The 13,497-nt window shown below is 42.0% G+C and overlaps 1 protein-coding gene across 2 annotated transcripts in view; it reads right to left on the reverse strand.

The window, feature by feature from the left end:
- The window catches only part of LOC139328665 (synaptotagmin-2), a 29,747-nt gene extending 19,041 nt beyond the window's left edge, over positions 1 to 10,706 (reverse strand). The window contains exon 1 of one of the 2 annotated variants that reach the window (XM_070958563.1): positions 10,296 to 10,706. The gene's annotated coding sequence lies outside the window, so the exon portion shown is untranslated. The remainder of the gene's footprint in view (positions 1 to 10,295) is intronic. The other variant, XM_070958562.1, reaches the window with a different exon arrangement.
- Between the last annotated feature and the right edge of the window lie 2,791 nt (positions 10,707 to 13,497).

A 13,497-nucleotide genomic window follows, 5' to 3' on the forward strand; every position in this document is an offset into this window, starting at 1 on the left:
GGACCCAAGTAACATAGGACCTTTTGAACATAGGACCTTGGGAACATAGGAGTGTGGTATGTGAGATCTTGGGAGCACAGGACACTGGGAAAGCACATATAAACAACTGAAGGACATGGGACCCTGGGAACATAGGACCTTGGGAACATACGTGTGACTCTCCTCAAAACCACTAGCACAACCCTCAAAGTTTATTAAAAAAGTCTGAAAAATGTGTTTGGTCATAATTACATTTATTTACACATGGCTTCTCTGACACTCAAATAGACCTCTTTTATCACAAAAAAAAAAAAATGTTGAAACTGACTGATTAAAGGTCTGCTCTGGTTGTTGTTGAGAGGTGCTGTGCTGGGAAATACAGGTCAACAAACTCCATGTTCCAATGAAAGTGATGACGTTTTAATTTGTCCTGCCCTAATAGGTGCGACAAAACTGTCAGCAAAGTGATAGAAATTTAAATAAAGCCCTGTTTGTACATGCCAACACAGTCCTGAGACGTCTAATCAGGCAATACAAATGAGAACACCTGTGTGGGTGGACCGTGTGTCTTTGGCTGTAGTTCCAGAGTGAAATGACCTGAAGGTGTTTCTTAGTCATGATAAGAGCTGGCCAGATTCTCTCAGTGTTAAAGAAAGGTGCTTCAATGTTTCATATCTCGTCTCCTTTAGGATACAGGACCACTCTTCAACCACAGCTTTTAAGTGTGTGTCAGGGGCCATAGGAGTGAGCCATCATCAATGACATTAATTGAACCTGAGCTTTTCCTGCTATGATGTGAGTTTGACAGCATCATGAAAAAATATAATGTGGCAGAAAGCAAAGCACACTGCTACTGGACTCATTTACACTGAAAACAAAGGGTTGAAAACGACACCGAATGCCATCATTTGCTAATCTTTTTTGAAATATACTCAAATGAAAACATTACCAAGTCAGCATATTTAATGCTTTACCTAATCATATACAGTATATGCTTAGTCTGAATTTGACGCCGGTGACACGTTTCAAACAAGTTGGGTCAGGAGCAACTAAAGACTGGGAAACATGTGGAATGCTCCAAAAACACCTGTTTGGATCATTCCACAGGTAAACAGGTTGATTGGTAACAGGTGATAGTGTCATGATTGGGTTTGAAAGGGGCATCCTGGAAAGGCTCAGTGGTTCACAAGCGAGGATGGAGTGAGGTTCACCACTTTGTGAACACATGATTGGATAAAGGATGTTACTACGTGAGTTCAGGAACACTTTGTAAAACTGTTGTCTGGACTATTTTCCAAAAGATATCATTCAGTTATCATTTCTATTTTACGCAGCATCTCAACATCCTTGGAATTGGGGTTGTAACAACTAATAACATTAATGATGGTTTTATTCGTCCTAACAAACCATCACAGTGTACAGCTAAATGAAATCCATCCATCCATTATCTATACCGCCTATCCCTTTCGGGGGCTGGAGCCTATCCCAGCTACAATGGGCGGGAGGCGGGGTACACCCTGAACCGGTCGCCAGCCGATTGCAGGGCCACATGCAAGGACAAACAAACATTCACACTCACACCTACGGACAATTTAGAGTCATCAATTAACCTAATGAGCATGTTTTGGTCTGTGGGAGGAAGCTGGAGTACCTGGAGAGAACCCACGCATGCACGGGAAGAACATGCAAACTTCACACAGAAAGGCCCTGCCTGACCTGGGGATTGAACCGGCAACCTTCTTGCTGTGAGGCACGCGCACTACCTGCTGCGCCACCGTGCAGCCCTAAATGAAATCCATCATTAGTTTTATTATTTACACCTGCGCTTTTCCTACTGTGTCATTTCCTACTGTGTCTCGTGACACGTCATTTTGAGCCTTCTGGGCTTAGGCTTAGTCTTTTAGTATAGTATCAGTGTCAGCAATTAAAGCAAACGTATGGTGTGAATATACAGTGTGGAGGTGATGAAGAGTGTCAAAATAAGAAGGGAAGATGCAGAGAGAGCTAAGAGTCCAGATTTTTAATGGTCCGGTTTGAGGGAAAGGCTATAGGACAGCTGATGACCCTCTCAGGGCAGCTCAACCAGTAGTGTCCTCTACAGGAGGGCGGTCACTCTTAAATAAAAATAAAAATCAACATTTGAAATGATTTACGACAACTTGAATACAAATAAAAGTCTTTCAAACAATCACATCACCCAAACCAAACGTCTTCAAGCTTGTCTTTTGGTAATTAGTAGTTAACACACCATCTTCTTACCTCATAAAACAAGTGGAAAATGATTCTAATCATCGGGGTGAAACTAACAAAAGTAATTAACTGTAATATCTTTCTACTAAATTTCCCCTGTGAGTCTGTTCATTAACATTAGCTTAAAGGCAAACTATTGCAAATATAACACCCACAAACATTTCCCTGAAACAACAGTTTCTTTGTTACTCAACTGTATGAACAGTTGTAACCCCATTGCAGGTATTTGGCTGCAAATATTCATTCACTAAACAAACAGGACTAATCTGGCTCTCTGGAGTTGATGGTGCGATAGCGACTGTCCTTAAAGGTTTTTCACAGCTTGAATGGACTCATATTGACTCGCTCATTTATGACCAGAGAAATTCTTTCGAGTTTTTCCTCTCTAGGTTCCTCAGATTGGACGTCTACACATCTCAGGCATGAAAACACCATAATTTCCGCCTCTTTCCTTTCCTTCTATCCTCTTCCTGCATCATAAACGCAAATACAGATTAACCGTAAACATCATCAGGATTGAAACCAACAAATAAACATGCAGATATGTACATCTGTGCACGCTATGCACACTGTTCTTTCGTCCTCCCGGTGCTGAAAATAGCCCGGCCGACTACCGTGAGATGTTGGTGCATTTAGGGTGTGAGCAGGAGGGAGGACGAGAGCGACATTTAGAAGCAGAGCAGGAGAAAAAAATGAGATGGAGGGAATGCACCCCCCCCACACACACAAATGAAGGATGTGTTGCCCAACTGCACAGATCTGGGGCAACATGGTGGAGTGGTACTGAGTAAAGAGAAGCCAGAAGGGACATGAGTTCAGTGAGTAATTATCTGATCCTGCTGCACAGACTTCCTACATTTCCTCTGCTTTTCCTCTGGCCTCGAAACCATTTCACGTCAGATTTTATTTGAGACGCTTGCTAATTAAACAGCGAGCAGTCATTTTACTACTACCCTCTGTGCCTTATTATAGCACGCATGGAGTGATGTGGACGCAATGGGAAGCGAAAACTTTTAAGGCTGCATTGATAAAGTCTGCAGTCCAAAGGCCAGCAATGAATACAAGAACCAGATGTGTCAGTCTTGGCATCTCCTATTTTCTGCTCCAGCAAATTTCCAGATCTGTCAAGGGTTTCATGGTGGGATAGGAGAAGACAAATTGGTATCATTAAGAAAGCCCTTCATCAGCACATCCTGGAAAACAAGTCTGCGTTCTGCATTAAAATCCACCAAAAAGCAGAAAGGCCCTCTCTGCTCTGTTATTGTTAGTGATGCATTACTTTATTTAGTATGGTTTGTAATATTCAGCTCATAAATAGCAATAATATTTCTTTCATGTTTATTCCTGGTTGTCAGGCCTCTGCATCTAGTCAGCCAAGCTTGCAGGACTCAGAATGACCAGTTGAGGGCACTATATTTATGGAGGTTACTGGTATCAGCAAAATGGCTCTGCATACCTCAAGGATGCTTCAGAGTTCAGACACATTTCAGCTTGCACGACAGAAAGTCACTGTACACTGTGCTCATTTCTTACTGCCTTCCTTACTGCATCACTGTTAATGGCATCCTTTTAGAATGCAATTTAAAGGTAGAGAGGAGTAGTAGGGAGTATATCCATTTAATGCTATGTAATACTACTTTACCAGTAAATTTCAGAGGTAAATATTGTACTCTTTACTGCATTGCATTCATCTATGATCCGTTATGTTGCCCTGTTTATATTTTATGATCCTTACCATTAACCTCTTCAATGTCGATTTTATGTTTGCACTCCTCCTACCTTGCACTGCACCTGCTGCACAACAATGTTCCTTGGAAAATAAAGCTAAATAAAGTCAATCAGATATCCACCTAATCTTGTCTTATTTGACAGCTATTGTCATTTGTGACGCTCATAAAAACAGTATTTATTTGGGATCCTTGTCATGTTTCAGATGAGTTGTTAGCAGCTCCAAAGAAACATTTTCCCTCTAAACTTCAAGAACCAAAGAGGTTAAAATGTCAATTATTTCACAAAAAAAGCAAAGATTAGCGAACAATCCAAACTTTTTGGGTAACAGTAATCTTGGTTAACATTCAATGTAGAACTTTTACTTATAATGAAGTGTTGTTTCATTAGCATTTTACCTTAAAGGCACAATAACCAATTCATTTTGGTCACCGTTTAAGTTGATATTGTGAACTTATTATCAAACAGCTGCTTATTTACACTTCCAGCACTTATGGAGAAACATAGTCATTCATTTGGAGTGACGTGTCTGGCCACTTGATCCAATTTTCACTCTCTTAAAGCTCTGTTTTTGGTCTCTACCAACTCCTGAGGGAAATATTTGGATGTTTAGCTGCTAAATGGTCCACTGTGTTCACCAGCTGGTCACTCTTCGTGCCTGTCTCTTGATTGGTGCTGAGCAGGTGGTGCACAGTGAGTTTCTAGAGCTTTTAAACTGAACGCAGCTGCCTGCTGCAGTCAAAGTTGTATAAGGAGAAGTTATGGGACAACCATCTAAAAAAAAATAATATCTTAAACTCACTAACAAAACTCCATCAAGCTGGACTGAGCTGCAGATTTGAGTGATGATCACCTGCAGATTCATCACTGCAAATGACCCCTTTCACTTTGTTACCTTGTTTTCATACTGTGAATTTGATGCATTGTCATTATGAAAATAGATATTATAGCCACTTCAATGAAAGGATCTCAATACCGTTTCCACAACTGGTACAAATTACCCAAAAGCTAAGACAGCTGCTGTCTATTTAGTATGAACTTAAAAATGTTCTCTGACATCAGCTTCAGATTCGAGTTTTACAGTATTATAGCATATAGCCAAAACACAGGCTAAGCTATGGATTGTTGCTGCTCAGTCTGGTGCTTAGATATATTAATTCGTCCATGAAGCACTTAAAATTGATCTGCTGAAAGGTATTGATCCTGCTCTACGTGAGACTGTGGAGGCCGGGCTTCAACAGTCACTACAGTCTTGTGCTTCTTAAGTAAGTAAAGCAAGAGGCAGACCAACGCACTAAGGTAGTAACATATAATGTTGTATTTTGTATCAGTGTGGAAATACATTTAATCAGCTATCTACTGTGCGATGTGCTCCACTGTGCTCACCAGATAGTGCTATAAAGTGGGTTTATCAGAGATGGTGACCAGATAAGACATGAAATTTGGGACAGGGGAGTCTGAGGTGGGCTTGGCCTCAGTATCAAGAAACAGTAAAATATAACAATAAAAATAAGTCTTAAGTCAAAACTCAGTGTTAATATGAATAATTTTTGTTCATGATGTCAACTGTCTGTCATTAGGAAAAGGAAACACAATGCCAAATTCTCTCCTGCAGTCTGTGCTGTGCCAGATGTTCTGTGTAGATCTTATAAAGCAGCAATGATCCACAGGTATTTCCCTCACATCTCCTGCTGGTACCTGCTGTAACATATGTGCTTTGGCTGGATGTTCACCAGGTCCTGTTACACCAGGCTCCATGTCAGCTGGATGGTTTAATTTCCTCATAAATGTTTTAATTCAGTATCATACCTGTGCATCGCCATTGTTCTTCATCAATTTGCATCACTACTATACACAGCTAGAAAAATCAAACAGCCATGATTCATGTAGGCTGCTGACTTTTAAATTTAAAAGGTGACCCTGGAGTCCCTGCTCGAGCAAATGGAGAGCCGGGTCAGTGTCCGTCTGTGGGCAATACCAAAAGAATGAATAATCAATTCCAAATTTGCAATAACTGTTCGTAATTTGAGATGTCTGGTCACCCTATAATTATAGCTTTTTTGCAGTCCTGAAACAATGCAGAACCAGTTGCAGACCACAAAGTCAGCACATTTAGCTCATGCTGGAGACGCTAACACGCTCTACAGAGTCAACAGAGTTTGTCACGAGTGACACCTCAGACAAAAAGACACTGATGAGAGCAGCTTTAAATTGAAAAAGCTTTTTAACCCTCCCTCTTACTGATCCTGCCGGTCCTCAGCCCTGCTTCGTGGATTCCTCCTCAGTGGTCAAAAATTGGAAATTAATTATTCATAAAGTCAACCAGATATCCATATGTTCTCAGCTGGGCTGCAGCTAACAGTTTTTTTTTTGGTTTTTTTTATCAGTGATTAATCTACTGATTATTTTCTCCATAATAATCAAGATATTAAAAAGAAAAGTCCCAGGTGGCATCTTCAAATGACAGTTTCCGTGCTATGAAACAGAGAAAAAGCAATGAATCAACTCCTTTTACTACTTCTACCTTTTCTTCAGAGCCTCTGAAGGTTTAACATCAACATCCGTCTCTTTTTGGACACACTGACTGACTACAAAAGCTCAGTCTTGGCCAACATGTGATGAATTGTTGACTGTGTTGCTCATAGTCTGCAGTTATGGTAAGAAAAGGCCGGAGGTTCAATACCTGAGCTATGTGATGATACACATCGCATTTTCTAGGCAGGTTGAACCTTAAAACAAATCCATTCTACCGTATCCTCGGGCACAAAAGTGTTGCACTGATGGCACCCAGCTGACAGAGAACGCACTGCAGCACCAGCAAAGATATGAGTTCAGCAACTTTCACAGGGAAGCTCTCAAAGTCTGCGAAACATCTCCCTCGACACCACTGACTGTGACTGATGTCAGAATGTCTCATCACAAAAACATCATCAAATGTGAACTGCCATTACTGTGTGTACTCGCAGTACACACAGAGGACTGCGTGTAGAGTACTGATGAAAAACATGAACAGTGTGCTTCATGTCCATTGATGCACCTGACAGCCAGTGAAAGAGGATTTCAGTTTAGTGAGAGTAGGATTATGGGCATCAGCACAGAATCCCATTTCATGAACCGTCAAGCAGCAGAAGTGGTCCAGACATGATCACTTCTCCTCAGGAGGAGCTGTAATGTGGAAAGTTTAAGGAGCTCAAATGAGGCTTCCTGATTACTGCGAGAACTGTGTACATCCTGGAATAAATCATTACTGATGTTCACATTTGCACTCATCAATCTGTCAACCAGTTTCACTATTGGTGTCACATACAGTCACATACACATGGAGGGTGCCTGCTCAGCGTCCCAGTAGCTTCAGCTTGAGAAAAAGAAAACTAAAGAGGAAGCATTTGGTCACACATAAAACAACTAGACTAATGGTGTGATGAGACTAGCAGTGACAAACAGGCTACAAGTCATTTTTAATGGAAGTCAGTGATACAAATGTACAAACTGATGCTAAGCGGGCATGACGTGCTACAAACCCTACCAACCGAGTGAAGCCATCCTCAACTTTTTTCAACAGTTCAATCAGCGAAGCATCACACAATTATGTGTTTGTTTCACCATTTCCAATCTCCCGCTCTCCCGACAATTCTTGTTCCATTTCATTGAAAAGTGGAAGACAAACTCGTGCCTAGTCCACACACACACACACACACACACACACACACACACACGTTTCTTTTTTTTTAAGCTACACATTTTGGGCTTTTGTCCACATGCAGTCTTAGTTGTAGGTCACTAAAAACGGAGCTTTTGGTAAACTCCCTCTGGGATGAAAATATTCAGAAACTCAGGTTTGCTGGGTTAATGTGCAGTCTCACGTTTTGGCTTCTGACAACCAAAGTGTGCACTGTTATTTCCTATGTTTTGCCTTCACCATTGTAGGATCACACCTCTGGTTGCAGATAGCCTTCCAGCTTCAGGTTTAGGGTTAAATTGTGTACGTGTGGACGAGACATTAGTCTTGCCATTACGCTCCCAGTGCTATTTAACCTTGCCCTTGTCTTACTGTGACGCCAACAGAAAGCGCGTGCATGTCGAGGTAAAGGTTAATGTTACCATGCTACGATGCTCACATCGACAATGCTAACATGCTAATGTTTAGCAGATGTTATGGTTACCATGTTCACTGCCTGAAATTAGAGTATTAGCATGTTAACATTAGCTAAACACAAACTAGAGCTGAGGCTGATGGGGATATCATTTTGCAGGGATATATGGTCAAAAATAAAAAAGTACTGGACTAATTAAAACGTCAACCTAATGATCAAATTTCATGGTAATCCATTCGATAATTGTCAGGACACATGACTCAAAAACCACAAACGTCAACAACATGGTAGCTTCAGTGTGAAAGTCAGAGGATCACCAAACTCAGCAAGATTCATCATATCAGAACCAGGAAAGTCTGTGCAGCATTTTATAGAAATCCATCCAACAGCTGTTGAGATATTTCAGTTTGGACCAAAGTGGTTGGCCAACTCACTGACTCACCACTAGCATGGATACAAAAGAAGAACGTTTGCATACATATATTTGAAATGGAAACTAAGCGCTATACAAGTCTTATAAAGGGACACCTGATCACATAATCTCATGTAAAAGATGTAACACTGACGTCATCACGACACACCAAGCACAAACTGTGCAGCATGATTAATCCTCTCTGTGGATTCAGCACATTCAGCAAGAAAAAAACAACTTTAGATGCGAAACGATATTTTCAAGACAGGATGTTTGTCATAGTGCACCATACCTTCAGACGCTTTAGAAATACTTCATCTGTCTATTAAACTGCTGTATTTCTAGAAAATACTTGTAACCCCTTTAGTCATATTAGTAACTCGATCATGACTGTTTTGACATTTTATAGAAGGTAATTTAAATGTATATCGATAAATATGAGCATAAGCTTGCTCTCATTGTATTGTTAGGTCACACATGTACTTTAGAGCCACTGTGCATTCTGCCATATAAAGACACGTCATTCTGAAACTGTTCAACATCTTTTGCAGTACAAAATGCAGCAAGGCAAGTACATACATTGTGGAACAAGAAAGCTGCTTGTGTCAGTATGTGTGTGTGTGTGTGTGTGATACTGCAGCTACACACCCCTTCATACATCTCTGCTGATGCCAAAAGGAAGTCCTCATTTGGCTCACACACTCAGGAGTGTCCCAGCCATGTACTCATAACACCCCCAGGGACTGAAGAGCCCACTGCATCGCCTGATCTGCATCATAATCAGCCCAAGAGCATACGGCCACAGCAAAGATCAGCCAACCAAATCTGTGGCGGAAAATAAGACGTTTCTTAATCGAGAGGAAAAACAGGAATATCCACACGGGAGATGTCTGTGAGGCCCAATAAGCCAATGTGCACCCTAAATGACGAATTTCAAGCTTCAGTGTAATCAGTGTCCATCAGAGGCTGTAATGCGCAAAATTTTAATGCACATTATCAAGAGCTTTATCTTCAACCACCTTCCACCCCTTCTGTGAGGGGAATATTCTACTAAAATGCATTTGAAGAAAAGGTTACAATGAGCTTGGCATAAATTCATCAATTTAACAGCAAATAGTGAGACCCAGATTCATACAAACACAGTCAGCTCTGCAGACTTGCGTGGGCCCTCCATTCTTGCTTGCTCAGCAGATTTGACTTTGCACACACTCCCTCAGAGCTTTTACTGTATAACAGTGAGCTGACTCTCATCACCCCTCTAAAGACTGACACACTGTAAAAAATGCCCCAGTAAAGAACTGCAGATGAATCAGCTGCATGTTAGCTTAAAACAGCTTATTTTCCACCTCCTTCTTTTCATGTTCAGGGAAATGTTTGCACCCGTGAACAGAAAATCAAATATCTCTCACATCTAATCAATTTGTAAACATCCACATCATAAGCAGCCAGAGAAAAGTGTTTGTAGTGCTCTTTCTGCAGTGCAATACATTTCCACCCTCTCACACACATATTTGTTTTTGATGTGTAACATTATACTGCAGCACTACATGATGCTACGCACCAGGCATGAGGACTTACCGGCATGCTGTAAAAGTTACACTCTGGCAGATTTAGACTCTCTGTGTTAAAATGAGAGGCGACTGGCAAAACACTGTCTGCTCTAATTACCCCTGAGCCATTTATTCTCTCTTTCTCTCTGCAGAGCTTTTTTTTTCCACGCTCAGACTGGATGTGTGTAATGAGGCTAGGTGCCTCTGTGACAACCTGGCATGCAGCAAAGCCCCAGTAACTGATGATGCTGTCTTGGACAGAGAGAAAGAAAAGCTGCTTACCTTGAAGAGAGATGTGCTGCCTCCTCAACAGGGAGTGGAAGCAGAGAACAGGGTCAGATATGCAGGAAGAAAAAAAAAATCTTAACAATCTGTACTTTGGTTCATTCCACTCTCAAAAGACATCTCAAAACACCCCGGTGCTGGTAGGTCCCAGTTTCACCTGGGGAGGGGGGGTTCTGTCTGGGAAGCAGACACCCTCAAATAAGAGTTTCCTCGGCTCAAGGTGCTGCTGAGGTGTACTCAGATCAGGCAGAGAGAGGGAGAGGAAACACTCACACAGATTAACATTGTTCTAACACACTGAAATCAGCACCAGCATCAGAGCCGGTGCAGTTCCACTGCTGTATTTCCCGGCACTGTTCACTCATTGGCTAAGGAGCAACTCAATAAAAACCCTCCCTCTCATCAATTGGCCAGGGGAGGGGGGGAGTTAGATTTTCTGTGGCGCACTAACAATCGTGCTCCTCCTCTTTTCTTTCTTGCTCCATCACTTTTTTCCACTCTAGAGGCATACAGGGAGTGCTGAGCTTTGAGAATTAGACGCAGGAGGAAAGAGAGGAAGAGAGCGGGGGGTGGGAGGGTGGGGTGGGGTGGGGGTGCAAAAACAGGGGAATCGATGAGTGGTGGAAGGAGAGGTGAAGATGGTAACCGGCAGTCTGCAGCAGCTCTCACGGAGCTTGATTTTAGGTCCTGTGTCTCCCTGCTGCAGGAACTCTGCAGGAACCTGAGTGCAGTGAGGTGTGAGGACCAGAGAGGATAGAAGGGGGGGAGGCTGGGTGAGGGGGTGTTACCGGTTTGCTCGGGCTGGTTTTGCTGCAGTATAGAGGCAGGCAGAACACAGATGGGAAGTTGCTGTTTTTCTTTTTTTTAATGTTTCTGGCAGCAGTTGATGTGAAGCTCCAGCAGACTCAGCAGCAGCAACATAAAAAGGCAACTAGTTCCTCCCTTCCTTGTTTACAGGCATCGGACATGTAACTCGTGAATAATTTAAAAGAGCAGAAGGTGGGATGAGCTGCAGGAGTGACACAGATGACTGCTGCTGCCTCATTAAGGAGGCAGAGATTATAGAGTCATCTAATTAAACAAAAAATGTAAAAGTCAAAGGAGTCAAACTGTATATTGTAGAAGAGTGTTAAATCTAGCATGATGTTTCCTGCAGTGCAGACAAAACATTCAGCTCAGCAACGCAACATTTGGCATGATTTAGGAGCATTTCTGTTAGGATTGGTTACGTCCAATAATATATAGGAGAAAACCAAGAAGCAGAAGCTGTTTCTGGGATTTTTCAACTTCCCTCCCGCTCAACAAATCAGAGCGTCAAATTTAATTAAACTGACTTAATGAAGTCTCATTCGGCCATCTGAAATCAATAGAATACCTGACTGTCTGCGCTGGACAGCTGGGGAGAGCTGCATCACAGTGTCACTGCAGGTTTCTCCAGGGAAATCCATTCAGCTGCGTGGCTGGTTTGAGAGACTCACTGTTTACTGAAATCTGATCATTTCAAACTATTTCACATATCATCTCTGTGAAGACAAGAGATCTCACAATATTCGGCCGAAACAGTCTTTAAACATGAGGAAGAATGCCGTATACTGTACATAACAGCATCACCTCCTCATACCACCACAGCCCTGTCCTCAGACAGTCCATCCAGCAGATTTAGCAGCGTAACATTTGTTAATGAAAAGCAACGACAGACCAGTGGTGTGAGTGCCAGTTTCACCATTACACTTATTAAACCTTCTGGGAATGTTGCCAAAACCTCTGCAGCAAATAGCAGCCAAGCTCCCTTCAAGGAGGGCAGACCATTTCATTGCCTTTGGCATTACCCTTGACATAGCAGCAACTAGGCAGTGCTCAGTGCATTACCAGCGATTAGAGCAACACCACCAGATGAGTCAGAGATGTTGCACTGCTAAAGCACCCTGCCTTTTTCTGAACTTTGCATCTTGTCGTGCTTATTTGCTGCCAGACTCCTCAAGGGGGGCGTGATAGATGGAAAAGTTTTTTGATGGGATCCAATTATTCAGCTGCAGGGTAGTTTGTGATTGCTTCATGCCGGACTTCATGGCAGTAAATCATAAGAGATGAAACAGAGACACGGACATAATTCAGCATAGACATTAGAGGGGGAATATTTGCCTGAAGCGGCGGCGTAGCTCTGGTCTCATAAAGGTGAACAGTGGAGTCTAATGAGCCTCAAACATAAAATGAAAATGAAATCGTAAAGCAAGATTAACTACAAGAGTAGAGCTAGCTGCTGCAAAATGCTCACATTGGCAATGCTAACATGCTGATGTTGGCCAGGTATGATGTTTATATCACGTTCACCATCTTAGTTGTGTGTTGACATGCTAACAGTTGCTAATTAGCACTAAACCGAAACAGTTGAGGCTGAGAGAAAAACTGCTTGAGGAGGATAAAAGGCCAGTTTTCCTTAAATGAGATTTTGCAGATTTGACATTTTTGCCTGTATGAAACTACACAGAAAAATTCATTGATTAAAAGATATAGTAAGACAGTAGAAACACAAACTCTCACCTATGTGTCTTTCACTTAGCTTAATGATTGGTAAACATGAGTTTAGAGTGTACAGTTTAGCACCGTCATTTAAGACACTGAATGTAATCATAGGATTCATACATATGAGGTATATTAATTAGATATATTAAAATATGCCCTCATGTATATTATACATCAGTGATTTAATAATGGTTTTCATTGGAGGTTTGAAACTTTGTCGGTGCAGGACCTAAATTAGGCAGGAAGTCTCTCGCTCCATGACCCTATTGCGGCATGTCAGCATCCAGGGACCCGCCAGAAGTAGGCCTGAGACCCATTATGGCTCCCAGCCCACAGGTTAAAGCTGCACGACACAAAATGTGCAAGCAGGCATCTCGAAATAGCAGACATATCTATTCACAGGATTGTAAATCACATGGGCAGGTCACTGCGTTGATCTCACTTGATCACTAAATTCTGCCTTTTCATTTTTAAGATGTGGCGGCAGCAACTTCTGTTAAATGGTTTTGTCAATCCTCCTTTTTCAGGCCTGCAGAGGTTGTTGCACGGTTGTAACACTAGAGGGCGCCACACTCACAGTCAGATTCTGTTTTTCTTTCTACTCTAACCAGAGAGCTGGGTCACTCATTCTGCAGCACACTTTTAACGCACTTCATCGCGTCCTCTCCACAGCGAT

Source organism: Chaetodon trifascialis, chromosome 3 (assembly GCF_039877785.1).
Source record: "Chaetodon trifascialis isolate fChaTrf1 chromosome 3, fChaTrf1.hap1, whole genome shotgun sequence".
Lineage (NCBI taxonomy): Eukaryota > Metazoa > Chordata > Actinopteri > Chaetodontiformes > Chaetodontidae > Chaetodon > Chaetodon trifascialis.